We start from the raw sequence: 13,524 nt of genomic DNA on the forward strand, positions 1-13,524 counted from the left end.
TGTGTGTGTGGGTGGGTGGGTGGGTGTGTGTGTGTGTGTGAAGGAACTGACTCAGAGGAAGACCCGAGCCTCTAACATGTAGAGTCGCCCACAATTCGGGACATTACCCCTGATCAGTCACCCTAAACTAAGAAGAGATATAGCAACGAATTCCGTTATTTCAGCAGATCATCGCCGCAACTCTAGGTTGCAATCGTCGGGAAGAAGTAGTGGGTAGCAATTGTCGTAAGGAAATGTGAGCAACTTCAGGAACAAAATCAAGATCGATTAAACCCAAATTCAGGAGACAAACGAGAGAGAAAACTGAGAGCATTTCCACATAGGCGACACACCGTGCAGAAGGCTCCCACCTGGACTGAGCGATGTGCCCTTCGGCAAGACCTTGAAAGCCTGCAAGCTAAGGAAGAGAACATCGCGACTCATCCTAGAATTCGGCCAGCCACTTAGGAACTAGTTCGCCTTGCACGTCTGCAGACAACTTTGAGAACACCCAACGCAATGGTCGCCTACTGCCTATCTCTCTCTCTCCTTCTCCATACAACGTTCGGAGTTCACCGGGTTGCTGCCCGGTGGGGGAGATTTTCCACCTATTCAAGCGACTCCAGTGCCCACCTAGCGTCGTTTAAAGTGGGTACCTGGAGGAGACTGTTGGGAGTAAAGGTGCCCAGGGACGTGGTGCTGATCACATCACCCCACCTTAGGCGGTGATCAAGAAAGTGTTGGGCCATAACTCCAAACTGCCAATACGACTTCATAGCTTTGTGCAAAGTACAGGGGAGCACATAACTATACGTTTATCCTCAAATGTCAAGTGAATCAAATGTTCCCTCTTTTATTTCGAGCTACGCCCCAAGTTACTCAGATCCCTCTTTGTACCCGAGTTACATTTCATGGTTGAGACTGCAGCTTCCACTTAAATAGATTTATATTTATTTCCTTCCTATCACTTCCTTTGCCCCTAATTGAAAAGAATATCTGCTGTGCCTAACATTTGCTTTAACATTTTATTTTATTTATTACAAACACTCAAACATTTCACAGAACCCCCAAAGGATACAATTTTACTCAAGTTCAATTAATTATTGAAAAGTGCACCGCCCTTCGGAACCAAGGCTCATGAAAACTTCACAGTTAATCCTACACGAGGACCTAGATAATTCTCTGGACCAAATCCTATCCCTTTGCTACAAATATTAACCTACCACTCAACGCACCACCTACACCACCAATACCAAGAAACCACCTAAAGAAGACTGAAAAAGATCCGAAACCGCACAAGCACTGCAAGAAAAACCACAAGACCCATCCCCTCACATATGGCAACATTCATCCCCAATGCATTATACACGCCCCCATAGAGTGGGAAGAACCCCCAAGAAGTGGAGCAATTTTTAGAAAGATTTGAGACTATAGCAAATACTATGGAATAGGAAGAATAGGGGAAGATAGAAATGCTTCTCTCACGGACATAGCACTCACTTATTTCAATGACTTAAAGGTAAAGCCAAATTACAATATAGCAACGTTCAAGCAAATTAAAATGGAAATAATTATAATAATTGAGGGTAGCCACTTGGTGAGCATGCCAATTCAAAATTTATTAGATAATAACTATAGGCTAGTTAGACAAACCAGTTCATCCTTTTTTATATCCATGAGAGATTTAGTCCTTCAGTAATCTCATGAAGCTACTAAGCACCAAATGATCAGTTACAAAGAAACCGCTCCAAAGCAATGGGAAACAAATAATTCAATAACACTGACGAGCTAATAACTCACTTACAAGACCAAGGAAGACCAAAAATGCTATTTCAAGCTAGACGAAATGAGGAAGAGACAAAAGCTTGCAAAATCTTAGAAGCCACTAAATTACTGCAAGGGACATTGAAGCCTTCTCCCCAACTCCCCAAGAATGACGCAAACTTCTACGACAAAAAATTCCTTCCCGTACCTACCCTCCACATCTTTCATGATACCCCAAACTCGGTAACACACATAACTTCTGCCAGCCAGCAACCTGAACAGTATTGTCCTTCAAGGCCTAGCCTAGATTCACTGACAATTAAACTTTATTACCTATACCTTGCCATACATGAATTGAAAGATAATTTTGATCAGAATTAAGCTATCAAATACACCCACCACACTTTAATAGCCAAGGCAATACATTCCAATGCAATTTTACGAGGGGAAATAGACGCAACTTTAGATCCAGAGGGGGATACAACAACACTCAAAACAGACAAAAGACTGCTGAACTACAATGTGAAATATGCCAGCACAATCACAGAACAGAAAATTGCTTGTTCAACAATGAAGATTTAAACTAATGAACCGTGTGAATCGCAAAAATGAATCCGCAGGGCTGCCGAAAATTGGCATAGTTCCCTTCACAGAAAACAGGAACCTGTACTTCCTCTAAACGCAGATAAATAAAACTCCCTATCAAATCATGGTAAATATTGCAAGTCAGGTATCAGTAGTGAAGGTGGCCAGGTTGAGAGCCCGAAAATGATGCACTGAATTCAAGTCTTAAGGTTTTTATCTCGTAAGGCACCCCAACAACGTTGCACCCAGTGATGCCAATTCACCTCATGAAAATTTCACCATACCATTTTTCACGAGATAATCTAACCACCAACTAGTGAGTTAGCAACATTGATTGAAAGTGTACATGCATGCTACAATGCACAGCATGCTGTAATATTCTGTGCTGCGTATTCTAGTGTCTTGCAGTCTCCTACGCTGTGTGTATTCTAGCTTTCTTGTAATCTTGTACGCTGTAGTTTCGCGAGGGGAATCATGGTGATGTCGACCTGATGACACATAACGAGCGTACTCCCCCAAGGTTCTGGATGCCAATTTTTTTTATAAACGCGATGGTGGACAACACGCACGCCTATAGCTGGAAACGCATCTACAAAATAAGACTACATTTTGGTACGTCTTCCTCTATGCAAATATATATATAAACAATGCCTATGAACTTCTTCGGGTTCAAAAAACAAACTGTCATGGAAGCATCGATTCAGGCTACATCGCCAAGTTTCGACCTGTTACCGTCCATGTTGTCCAAACTGAGTGGTCTGTTAATAATTCACCTGAACAGCATTTGGACAAAATTCGACGACGATGTTGGCAAAACTTGTTACATGTTCAACAACAACTTAAATTTCTACAAAATTCTGAGCAGTGTCAAGCTTCTGTAATGTAACGCCAAACTGTAATGCACAGATTGGCAAAGAAGATAGATTTAAACCCACGATTGGTAATGAAAGTCTTCATGAATTAAGTAATGATAATGGTATAAGATTGATTACTTTTGCAAACTCAAAGAATTTAATTGTAAAAAGTACCACTCTTAAACACAAAGATATCCATAAATATACCTGGTCTTCTCCAGATGGTAAAACTCATAATAAGATTGATCATCTTATCATTGATAAGAGAAGGCATACTAGTATAATTGACGTTCGTACACATAGAGGTCCTGACTGTGCCAGTGACCATTATATATTAATTGCTAAATTAAGAGAAAGACTCGCAGTGATAAATCATAAGCAATAAAATCTAAAAGTTCATAAATTTAATACAAAAAAATTTGCTGATGAAAGAATTAAGAAAGATTAACAAATTAAACTGTCAAATAGATTTGATGTTTTGCAGGCATTAAATGGTGATGAAATTATAAATGAAAGAGACGTAAATAAGAATTGTGAACACATACGTACGTAATGCAATAGAATTAGCAGCTAAAGAAAGTATAGGATAACATAAACCAAGAAAAAGTAAGCCATGGTTTGATGATGAATGTAATAATCTAATATAAATAAGAAATCAGGCTAGACTTAGGTGGTTAAATAACTCTGATGATACAAATATAAGCAATTATAATAGAATAAAGCGAGAAGTTAACCGCACGTTTAGAAGTAAAAAAATATATTACTTGATATTAACGAAATTGAAACATACAGTAAATACAAAAATATCAGAGATTTATATAAAGGTATAAATAAATTTAGAAAGGGGTGGCAACCTAAAGTAAATTTGATAAAAGATAAAGAAGGAGATTTTCTAGCTGACCCAAGTGATATTCTAAATACATGGATGAATACTTTCATGATCTTTTAAATGTTCACTTGGTGATAAATCAGAAATAAATGAATAAAAAGTAGAACCTTTAGAACAAGAACCTAACTTGACTGAAGTTAAAGATGCTATTAAAAGGCTAAAGAAAACAAACCACGTGGTATTGATTTAATACCAGCTGAGTTAATTAAATATTGTGGAAATTCGTTAATATGTCAAATTCTTAATTTTTTTTTAAATATGGAATAAAGAAGAAATCCCTCAACAGTGCAAAGAATCCATAATTGTTCCTGTGTTTAAAAAAGGTGATAAAATGGACTGTAATAATTCAGCGATTCTATGATTTCAAAAAAGCATATGATTCGGTCAAAAGAGATAAGTTATATAATATGTTAGTCTAGTTTGGAATACCTAAGAAGCTTGTTAGTATGATAAAAGTATGCACCAGTGAAACAGAAAGTAAAATTCGTGTGGGTATTAATGTGACTAACAAATTTACAATTCATGATGGGTTAAAACAAGGAGATGCATTATCTCCATTGCTCTTTAATTTTGCCTTAGAATATGCTGTTAGGAAGGTAAAAGAAACTAAAGAAGGTCTAAAATTAAATAGTATGACTCAGTTGTTAGCACATGCAGATGATGTAGACTTATTAGGGGATGATATAAATACAATTAAGAATAATGATAAAATATTTTTCTAAACTGCTAAAGAGATAGGTTTGGAAGTTAACAAAGAGAAAACTAAATATATGCTTACAGGCCGAAACCAAGTGTTAGGTAATAATCAAAATCTAATTATTGATAACAACTCGTTTGAACCAGTTTCCAAATTCAAATACTTAGGAGTAATATTAACAAATGAAAATTATATTAAAGAGGAAATAAAAAGTAGGCTTAATTCAGGAAATGCATGTTACTTCTCTCTTCATAAACTTTTGTCTTCTCGTTTAATATCTAAAAAACTAAAATTTAAAATATACAAAACAGTAATTTGGCCTGTAGTATTATATGGATGTGAAACTTGGTCCCTTACATTGAAAGAGGAACATAAATTGAGAGTATTTGAAAATAAGATTCTTAGGAAAATATTTGGACCTAAAAGGGATGAGGAGACAGGTGAGTGGAGAAGGTTACATAATTTAGAACTACATAATCTGTATTCATGGCCAGATATTGTTAGAATATTTAAATCAAGAAGACTTAGGTGGGCTGGCCATGTGGCACGATTGAGAGAGGAAAGTGAAGTTCACAGGATTCTTGTTGGCAAAGCTGATGGTAAGAGACCTGTAGCAAAGCCAAGACGAAGATGGAGGGACAATGTTGAGATGGACCTAAAGGAAATAGGTACGGATGGAAAAGAGTATATAGATCTTGCTCAAGATAGGAACAGGATGACAGATGACCTGTGTTGCTGCAGCCATTAACTTTCGGTTTTAAGAAGGCTAGAGTTAGTTAGTTAGTTATTGTCAAACTTCAGATAATTGTGAATACGGAGAATGCAGGTGAAGTCAAGGTTTCCTTCGGCAAGGATATTTGTCGCATCAAGCACGAAAGGATGGACAGCACCACCACGTACTATGTGTCTGCCGACGATTGCCTGTATGTTGAGCTTCGGCTGATTACGACAAACGCATCCCTCTCTTCATCGCATTGCGAATCACCTACCCTATAAAAAAATAAGCATAGTTGCAATGCCGAACGACATCTTCGGTCACACGAAGCGCGAAGATCACGGCGACGAACTTCTCATTATCAACTTGAGGGTCAAGAAGTTGCGAAGCCATCTGCAGGCCCTGCAGTTCACGCACAACTCCAGCCTCCAGACGACGATAGCCAGCTGCAGTCTAAATGCCTGGACCCTATCCTCAAGATCGACGCCGAACTGAAATCCCTGCTGCAAAAATACACCGACCTCGCGTCCATCGATAACCTCGGAAACTTGGAGGTAAGGGACGGCAAGAACTCAAAGCACAGATCAACGATATGTAACAATTGAGACAGCGATTAAAGAATCAAACGAGATACATGCAGACCGAGCTGCAATCCATCGTTCAGAGTATCGAGACTCAGGATGATTATGCATATTTACGATAGCAGTTTAAATCCTTGGATATTCCCACGCTGGAAAACATGAAGAAGGAACTTCAAACTGATGTCCAGCACTCCGACATCGCTGAGATCCAAGCCAAACTACAAGAGCTAGATAGCTTCAAAGTCAACCTGCCTTCACCCGGCGAACTGAACGTCATCGCTCGCAGTGTGGGCAACATCAAACTCCAGCTCGAGACTTACGAGGATTTTGGGAAAATTCATGGCATCGTGACTAACATAGAGGATACCTTGGCAATCATGAAGAGCGATCTCTAAAACATCCAGGAAGCTTTCGAATCGAAATTGCCCGGCATCGTCGAAACTCTGGCCACATTTGAACAGCAGATCTCCAAGCTGAAAAGTTTGAACACCGAATCCGATCTTTCGCATATACACCCCTTGATAGACGACATACAGAACAAGTTGGAAACGCTGCAGCGATCGACGCCTTCCCAGGATGATGTGGCACAACTGCAAGATGCCATGCGCACTGTGGCAGATGTCAGCGAACTGGATGCCATGAAACAGGCTCTGGAGTCGCTACAAAGTACGGTGGCCACCATGCCAACGTCGCACGAGTTGAAAGCTGAAAAGAGGGCAATGAACCTAATGCTCAAATCCGACGACGTCAAACACATCCAAGCTGAAATCCCCAAACTTCGGGACACGGTTGCTGCTTTGCTCACCAAAATGAATGTCGCATACCTTCACATGCTGTTTGCTGAGATCAGGCCCAAGTCCATTACTTCGCGACCCAAACTTCCAGGTTGAGGCTTGTACAGAGCTTGCAGCAGATCGTTGCGAACGTCAAGCTCCTAATCGGAGCCGTTGAAGCCAACCAAGAATCAACTTTGCAAAGTTTCGGCACCAAGCTTCATTATTTGAAAGAGCAATTCAAGCAACTGTACGTAGATGTGAGAATCAAGCCCAGCTGCGAAGAGGTTGTTCTCACCATCAGGGAACACCTGGAACCAGTGCTGAGCAGATTGGATGATTCACACAGCGACATTTATTCTCCGTGGAGATTGTCAGGCATCACAGCGATCCGAACGCTCTAGGGCATTGGACGAACGAACGCGCCGGTAACATTTACAAATTGTATTCTTACAAACAATCTCACGAATTTTTTCTCGACTGCACCGTTCGGTTTCTCAAATTTAGATACTGGAAAGATGGAAAGCATCCTGAGACGCCCCTCTTCACTATACAAAGAAAGGACGGGGTATTCGGAGCGCTTCAAATACCGATTACATATTTGGACGGCGCGACCAACAAATATGAAATATACGAGGATGAACAATTATATGTTTTTGACGTCGGAAGTGTAGGCAGGCTATTCTTCGAAGTCAAACAATTGTATCCAGAGGAAAACCCGTTTTCTGTAATATTTTTCTCCTACGAAATCTTTCCTTCAATGATTAGGCAAGCGATTGTTGACGAGCTGCGCAAACCTGCGATCCGGAACTACAAATGCTTGCCGGCGGTCACCAAGAGCAACGACGAACTGTGGCAGGCGGATCTGGTCGAAATGAGCAGTGGTAAGTTGAAGAATTACCACAAAGTCATCAATAGTCGCAAGTATCTCCTCACCGTCATAGACATGTTTTCCAAATATGCATGGGCCCTTTCGTTGAAAGCCAAGAAAGGCGCTTTCGTCACGAAAGCCTTAGACTCAATTTTCCGGCAATCCGGCAGACGGCCACACTTCCTGCAGACAGGAAATCGGAAGGAATTCCACAACTCGATTTTTCGAGAGTTAATGCGAAAAGCACAACATCCGACATATCCGAAGAGGCACGTTTGATCTCTACCGCTCACTGTCCCAAGTACCGACCTACAACCAAGAAACCGAAATACAAAGTAGGAGACTAGGTGAGGATCAGCAAGTTCAAAGGCACATTCTAGAAAGGGTTCAGCAGCAACTGGAACACGGAACTCTTCACCGTGGTTCGAGTCATGCTAGGAACGAGGCACACGTATTTAATAAAGGAAGCTCGCGTCGAAATTTTGAAAGGACGATTCTAAGAGGAGGATCTATCGAAGACGAAACATCGGGATGCGTACCTCATCGAGAATGTCCTGCACAGGAAAGGAAAGAAGTTGATGGTCAAATGGCTGGTACTCGTGGAAAGAAGCTGGATCGACGCAGACGATGACTGGCACATGGGATGTGGTTTGGCGACTGCCCGTTTCCTCCTCGGAACGCCCTTAGAAAAACTGCGAGCTGGTGCCCGACAACATTCGTTGTCTCGTTGTTAAGCCTTCGGTATGCGGGAAGACAAATACTCGCTCCCGACTCGCTCCGTTTGGAACAACCAAATTACTGTCAGCGGTCTAAACTGTTCGAGGGACTGGACATAGACACATTTACTTCTGAAGCGATACTACTACACTGCTGCCTCGATAACTCGGTGGTGGTTCTCGACGACGTGATCCCAGGGTCGTCAAAAGTGCACGGACTGCTTCTACCTTGCGCAGACCTTCTTCAAGATTCCCAAGCTGGTGCTCCGGGACAACACTAATCTCGTGTGCTTGTTTCGTAAGGATGCCACCAACATCAAGCACGTGGATGACGACTAGGTGGGTAGAGATTTAAGCGACAACGACTTTTCGAAATTCTGTGTGTCGTGCTTGAACCGGGACGACACTGGATTTGTGACGATCAACATGACGAGGAAACCGAACGATGGAAAATAAGAAAATAACAATGGCAAAACGCAAACTCTCAGACGACAATCTGAAGCTTCGTGACTACTTGAGAAAACGCTTCAAGGGGTGGAAATCCGAGAATCGTGGAATTTACGAAGACAAGAAACGTCAGGACCAACCTATCATCGATGCCATCAGCGGACTCGGTGAAGAAAGGAAAGATGTCACCGAGCAAAACAAATACATTATCAACGAGCTCGAGCGGCTCACTGCTCGAAATTATACTATACCCAAACCAATATCCAGCATTCACACCTCTTCGGACAAACTAGTCGAGTTGGGTCCTTTGGCGAGAGATTACCTGAGCACTGGGAAATTTGACAAGGACGAGTTGTTCGGATTGTAACCATCCGTGGAACACAACGAGGGTGTGCTTTGGAAGATCGGAAAATCGAAAGTCACATTCGAGGGTACGACGTGAAAATCAATTTGGGGGAGAAGAACAGCTGGACTAGGTATCCCGGAACGTTGGGACTGTGGGAATTTATTACCATATAGCAACCAAGAGACTACACGGACGAGGATTACCAAAGTTACACAGAAATTTTGATCTTGACGGACGCATTGTATCAAGCAATGACGCCACGCAGAATCGCGTCAATCCAGCTGCAACGAAAAGTAAAAGAAACTCATGAAGCCGATATGAAACCAGGTCAAGACGGACAGGAGAGTCAAAAGCTACAATACTCTACCCGAGGAGTTTGTATGGGTTGTGAGGAAGCTCGTGGACCGTTTGCTGGTCATTGCCTTCAAAGAGAATGCCGGCAATCGTTATTTCCTCAACGAGAAGGTGGGCATCGTGGACATGATCAGCTCCAAGCTCATCAACTTCATCGTGAACGATAACAAAGGCATAGGGTACCTCATAACTGTCATCAACACCCTGCCTCCGAAATTTTTGATATCTCGTTCACCAACAAGCTACCCTTCGAGATGCACCTCCCAGGTAACCAGTACAGCGGTCGTGGTACCAAACTCGAAGAGGGAGTGGAAAGAGGACACAAGGGCGTGAATTACCTGGACTCATGCAAGGATCACGTTATTGTCTACAACGCACACAACGATCTCGATGCACGTCACGATGCCGACAGGAAGTTGGAGCATTCGGCTTTCGGGGGACTCGTCAGCAGAGACGCCTCGCTGGGTGAACGGGTTGCCGCGCTGGGTACGACCATCGCCATGAACACAAAAGAGAATTTGGTGTATGAACAGTAAATAAATAACACGCCGTGAAAATGACGGCTCGTATAACAGAACTCCCGCTTGAAATTGCTGCACAAGATATTCATGCACACTTTTAACGGTGGTCAAGAGGAAGTCAAAAGACTCGTGAAGTTAGCCAAAACAATAACGGTATTCCACGCCCCGTGCGAGATGATTCTTATGGACCATGTTCGCAAAATAAGCGATATAAGGTGTGCCCATCCCGAGAACCTCTTTCGGGCTTCAGGCGAAAATTTAGACGATGAGATGGTCGAGCTTCACGAGGGAAGGAGGGGGAGAAGAAAGTTTACCGACGACTGGTACGCGTCGAACACTGAGACCGATGATATTATCAGTTACCTTCTTGTGTTGTCCGAAGCGCAAACTTTCTTCCTTGCCTTCCGCGATATATAAATAAATAACCACCATGAGACCAAAGGGTGTCATCTACCAGGTGCCCTACGAGAACCTTAAGTATCTCGGACGTCTTGAAGGATTGCCTAGCAAGAAACAGAAGGAGAAGAAACGTTCCTGCCTAGCCAAAGGTCATGGCATGAAATTGCTGCTCAGCATCCTTCATTTAAGGAGGTTGCAGCGTTCACGGAAGCAGCAGGAGACTGGTGGTTTCATATTCAGCATCCCGGCCATCCTGGCTGCTCTGGGTGCCGTGGATTAGCTTGGCAGGAGGCAGCGCAGCCTTCGCAAAGACCATCATCGATGCCAAGAAGAACAAAGCTGAGCTAAAAGAGCAGAAACGTCACAACCTGGCCATCGAGAAGAAAGGGAAAGGTGTAGGCAGGAAGCTCGATGCTCTGAAAAATTTTATAAAAAAGAATAGCCGCTGTCCAACATCGACATTGAATCTCTGATCGAACCAATGGGAATAAAGCACTTCAGGGGTGTTTTCATGTCCGATTCCCTACTCTCCGTCGTAAAGAAAAGAGAGTGTAGTCTGGTCAACCTGGACAGTTACGAAAATCCAGGGTCGCAATGGATTTGCTACCACAAGCAAGCAAACAGTAACGCCTTTGTTTTGGGTTCTTTCGGCGGTGTGATACATGCTGAGTTGGTGATGTACCTCGGTGTTTCCAACCTCTACTACAACGACAAACACATGCAAGATTTCGACGAAGTGAACTGCGGCTATCTCTGCGTATCCATGCTTGCGTTCTTGTCACGCACAAGTAACCCAACGATCGAGGATTTCCAGAAAGCGTTGTGGCACCTGAAGCACGATGGGAGTGTTCCATCTCACCAGTGAGACGTCTGTCCTGAAACCCGTGTTGCACGACGACATCATCTATCCTAAATCCGTCACCGTTTTAAGGAGATTACAGCATACACGGAAGCAGCAGAAGATTGGTGGTTTCATATTCAGGATCCTAGTCATCGTAGCTGCTATAAGTGCCGTGGTTAGCTTAGCACGAGTGAGTACCGCCCTCGCCAAGACCGTCATCGAAGCCAAGAAGAAAAAGGCTGAGCGGGAAGAGCCGAAACGTCACAACCTGGTCATCGAGAAGAATGGGAAAGGTGTATTCAGGAAGCTCGAAGCTCTGAAAAAATAATAATAAAGAAGAGCCACTGTCCAACCTCGACATTGAATCTCTGATCGAGCCACTGGAGTAGTGGTATCTGTGGTATTACTGGTGCGAGAAAGTATGAGGTATTTTGACTGAATAGAAATACTTAAAACTAAGGCAAAATGTCTATAAGATCTTATTGAAACTGTGTATAACCTACGATTTTTGTAAAAAACAGCCCTTGAGAAAGTATGACCCCCCTCAGATTGATGTGGCTAGACTTGAATTTGCTAAATTGTTGTCTATAAATTTGTTAAAAATATGGCTTTTTTTCGACACTGTTTTGGCTACACATAAAACTAAGCCAAGATGTTCTTAAGAGCTTATTGCTTTTAATATAATATTCTGTAAAGTGTAATCTTATATACACATATACATACACATACAAGTCTACTTCTGGTCTACTTCTATTGCATCATGTTGTGCAACAAATTTTTATTCAATACTATCCAACAAAATTTTTATCCATGTGATTGGTTGGTTATGATGTAATGGGTGTCTTCTGATTGGCTTACTGTTTCAGTTGCGGTCCGCGCTTAGGCTATTTAAAGAGTTCTTGCATTACAGATCAGTTAATATTGTGAGAATAGTTGAAGAGTATAGAGGTGTTGTTCCAGTGCTCCTCATATTATAGCTCTGTTTGGTTTGATATACTGAATTTCTTCTTATTTATATTAAACATATTTTTGGTATAGTGAACAAGAATCTTATATTTTGTATAAAAGAGTCTGATATTTGATACATCCAGTTGTAATCAGTTTATATTTAGAGTCTGGTTTGCAGCTGTTGCAGTCTATCCCAGCTTGCTATATATAATCGATACATAACACAAAGCATTAGGTCATTGCTATTTCTATGCCTGTGGAGACATGCAATTGTGGTAGATTAGTGATTCTGTAGGTCACTGCTTCTGTGGATCAATACTTATTCTGTCTTTGTGCGTGTAGGCTATTAGTTTTTACAACCTGTCATTTATTAAGTATAGAATTTTGATTTGAACCCCAAGAAATCTGATATAATAAACCTAGGACAAAAACTAATAATATTAACATACTAAATATATACAATAAATATATAAAGTAAACTACTGAACCCAATTCATATTTTATATTAATTATAGAGTTTTAATTTAAACCCCAAGAAATCTTATATAATAAAATAATAATAAAAAAATATTAACATATTAAGTATACAAAGCATATCATTAAATACAATTAATATTTTATATTAAGTATAGAGTTTTAATTTGTACCCCAAAAAATCTTATATAATAAATTAATAATAAAAATGCCAAATCAGAAATATTGTAATCAATGCAATAAGAATATATCTAGCCCTACTTGGGCTAGACACCAAAAGAATTGTAATCCAGAAAAATATAAAACACTTACAAAAATATGCCCAACATGTTATAGAAAATATAGTTTGGAATATTTCTTATATAAACATAAAAATACTTGTTATGCACAGTCTTCTACATCTTCATCTGGTCTAAAAAGAAAACTTGAAACACCTGTTAATTATAAACCAGCAAAGCAGCTTCGCAATGCACTTATTCAAAGCAGTTTTAATAACTAACTAAGTGATTACCGTTTTATATCAGAGCCAATATGTGATGTTAAGAATTTTTTAAACAATATAAATCCTGATATGCAAGCTATTCTAAATGTACAAAATGGCTCTTATAAACTATCTTTCAAATTATTTACACAATATATGAAACCAAACGGCACAAAATTTACACAACCCCACATAACAGAAACTGTAGCTATATATTGAAATACAAATTTAGACAGAATAATAAGCAGGTTGCAGGTTGATAGAGCAATTGATTATTAAACACACTGAG

At 40.9% G+C, this 13,524-nt stretch overlaps 1 protein-coding gene across 1 annotated transcript in view; it reads left to right on the forward strand.

Annotated features, from left to right (window-relative positions):
• LOC145989176 (uncharacterized) overlaps positions 1-13,524 on the forward strand; it is a 261,314-nt gene that overhangs the window by 173,601 nt on the left and 74,189 nt on the right. The gene's annotated exons all lie outside the window — the stretch shown is intronic.

Source organism: Lepisma saccharinum, chromosome 6 (genome assembly GCF_977018435.1).
Source record: "Lepisma saccharinum chromosome 6, izLepSacc3.1, whole genome shotgun sequence".
Lineage (NCBI taxonomy): Eukaryota > Metazoa > Arthropoda > Insecta > Zygentoma > Lepismatidae > Lepisma > Lepisma saccharinum.